We start from the raw sequence: 3,668 nt of genomic DNA on the forward strand, positions 1-3,668 counted from the left end.
CTCTATTAAATGATTAAAAATAAATTCGCAAGATGTCCGCAGCTCAGGTTGATTGAAGAAATCCGTTTAAATTTTTCAAATTACATCTCCTTGCATATTGGCAGGGTTGCATACTAAAGGTAGTTTTGTAAAAATTTAAGATATGTTAGTTCATTCAATATTTATATCTGAGCCAATAAAGAATGGCAAATATATCCGAAAAACAAAGTTTGGAGTAAAACCATGATTCAATAATGAAAGGTTTTGTAAGAAAAACTTTCTCTCGCTCTAATTTTATCAATGACACTCCCACCCTACTCCTAAAAACAAAAACAGTGATATTTCTTTTCCAAATTTCTTTGCAAGTTTTAAGAACATTTTTAAATTGTTAGTAGTGAAATTTTTACTTTTTAAATTTGAAGAAATGTTTGTTCTGCATTCGCTGGCGCCAACAAGACAAAATGGGTGAGAATCGTTGGACTACAGAAATTCAATGTTAAGAGACGAAATTTCCTTAAATGCCGAAATGTATTTGTCGATATTCGTGGAGACCTCTTGATTCTGCCAAGTCGCTGTAAAGTAAAGCGTTCAATGAGCCAACGAAGGTATTTAGGTATTGTACTCCACGACACAGTCCTGGTGTCTCCGAATGAGATTTTGACGCAATATAACATTGCCAAACCGCATCCATAGGCCCAATCGTCACACGACAGCTCGGTTTAGTCAATGGCGCGATGTAATTGCACACTTAAAAGGTTTACGCACGAGGCGAATGTTGGTTGGCGACCAACTTCGTTGAAAGCGATTAGTTGAAAGTAGAATGCAAAGTTGAACAATACAAACGCCTTTTTATGGCGAATATTTTAATATTTTTTTATATTTTGATATTTTTAGTCATTCAAATTTTTTTTCGTGCAAGCCGGCGGGAGTTGAACGCAAAAGTTGCCTGAAAAATCGCCTCGTGCGAAAGCCCCATTACGCCACTTCTCATTTGACGATGTAGATCACGTTCCCTATCTCAGTCGTTCAGTAGCTGCGTGCTCTGAGTTCGTCCGGCACCAATCGCCAACTGCGGCTGTGCAAGCCAGGGTTGAATATTTTCCCCAGAACATAAAAAGTGCGACATCAAAGAATTCGAAACAATCGAGCCATAACCGCGAAAGAAACGTAAGCTCCAAATTTTTTTATTTGCCGTTTTTTTGTTTAATAAATATTGCATATTTTCCGCAAACAAATAGCTTCTTCATATCCATCAACTGGCAAACAAATACAACAAAAAAAAAGCTGAAAGTGGACCATCCATTCTCGAGTTATGCGCCATCTGACGTACGCAAGTTTGGTATAAACATAGAAATATTTATTTTTAATAACAATAGGGGGTTATATTCGATGTAAATAAGCTTGTTTAAATTAAATAATTAAATCAAATTCGTTTTTGTTTTAAAATACCACCATTCACTATTATCCACACGTTTTTATAGAATTTAGCTCCCATTTTAGGAAGTGTGATTGAATTCTTCCCCTTTTTCTTCTGCTTCTAAAAACCATCCCTGTGGGTGGGAGTGCCAAATTTTAGAAAAAAGCTACTTACAAAACCTTTAATAATTGAATCATGAGTAAAACGCATTTTTATGGCCCCCAAATTCCGATTCATTTTAAATACAAAACTCTAAATTTTTTTTGGACAGTTTTCATTGAGAAGTCATTTTTTCATATAGCTTTTGTATTTTTAGCAACAAATATTACACATTTTGTCTAAAACTTGTTTGTAAAATAATATTATTAGCGCGTACATTGTCAAAAAGGGGAGAAGAGATGATTTATTTTTATTTAATTCTTAAAGCACCTAATTATTAGAGGTACCTTGGTAATAGGTACACCATGGTAAATATTCGCATAAAACTGTTGATTATTTAACTTATATGGCTAGTTACGTTTCATTCTTACCTCGTCCATTGTGTTCATTTGCTTTTATGTGCTCGTAGCAAAAGCGACTACCTGGCAACCTATAGGGGTTGAATTTTACTTAAATTTATACATTTATCCACCAAAGTCGTTTGATAAAGTGATAAACTTTGGTTAAATAGATTTCCATACAAAGTTTTACAGTTCAGTTATCAAAATGATAAATTTATCACTTTATCAAGTTTATCAAGAGTTTATCACTTTTGATGAAGACCCCTATTGTTTATTCAATAACAGAACAAAGGAAATAAACAACATGAAAATAATATTTGTTCACAATTATGAGCACTGATCTGGCATTTTGTTCAAGTACGTGTAGGAATGAAATACAATAATCAATTTCCTTCTGTTTTTCTCTCTGAAAACCCGAATTGTCTCAAATTTAGTGACTTGAGATGACACTGGATTATTGAATACCATCATAACTCTCAGATAATATTTATCACAGCGCACGGCAGTGCGCGCGAGTGACGGAAGCAGCCACAGTAACATGCTGAAATAATAAGTATACTTACATTTTGTCTCAAAATAAATAAAAAAATTTACTCAATTTATTAAAAACCATAGTTTAAAAGTATTTTTATTGATATTTCTTGTTCCTTCGAAACTCGATAAAATTAAATTTTTCTTTATTTGGAATAAAATTATAATTAAAAAATTATGCTGCAAAGCAACATAATTCCAATAAACACAGAACCCTGTTTCATATTTTTTCGGAGCTGCACAAAACTCTGGTCACGAAACAGCACCTCGGAACCCTGGTTTTTCCCGTTATTTTTTCCCGAATTATTTCATTCGGGTCGTAGTTTTGCAGCTTCGGGCCGTTCGGTTTTCCTTGCCATATTGGCTGCCATATTGTTCACACTGTCATCGCCATATTGAACACCCTGTCAACTAGCTGTCAACCCTAAGATATCTCACTTGTATTCTTCCACAATGGTTGTTACTGTGGACAACTTGACGATTACATTCACCAAACCTTCCACTGCAGAAGACTCGATAATATTAGAGCTGAATTCGATATTTTCGGCAATGCTACCGATTTTCATTCAATTTTTCAAAACAATTATCTAGCCAAGATAACTCAGCTCGCCAAATTTTTTCAAAAGGCCAAAATATCTTTTTGATGTAAAAACTTGTCGTTAACTTTCCTAACCAGTTTGTTACATTTTACGCCTTTTTAATTTTGCTATTCGTCACATATCATGTATAATATTTAATCGTTCCACCTAGCCCAAGCCTTTATAGTCCGTTATCGCGAACACTACTGAAAATACATGGCAATCACAACTGCCTTCTGTTACACACATGCGGTATACACATCATCATCCACACAATCAAAATCACTAATACACGGCTTCAGTTAACAAATTGCACTTGGAGAATCAATCGCACTAAACAACACAAGCAGAAGTTACTACACGGGTTTTGGCCAGCGGTACTACTCTGTGTAGCAGTGGAAATACTACAGACACATTAGCAGTTACACACCTGGTTGAGCATACCATACCTGGAGGAACAACCTGACTATAGGGACTGTCGTCCTTTCAGTCATAGATTTCAGAGCCCAAAAAAAAAAAAGATTTGTGCCAGTTTTATCTCTGTGCTACGTTCCTCCAGCTCGGAAAAGTTTTACACATCGTCAGTAATTCTTGGACGGAGACTTTCATTTAAAATTGACTTGTCGCTTGAAAAGTTGTACCCCAACAGTCGCCTCAAGCTCT

This window comes from Rhagoletis pomonella, unplaced genomic scaffold (genome assembly GCF_013731165.1).
Source record: "Rhagoletis pomonella isolate Grant_MI unplaced genomic scaffold, Rhpom_1.0 Rhpom_scaffold_04608, whole genome shotgun sequence".
In the NCBI taxonomy this organism is placed as follows: Eukaryota; Metazoa; Arthropoda; class Insecta; order Diptera; family Tephritidae; genus Rhagoletis; species Rhagoletis pomonella.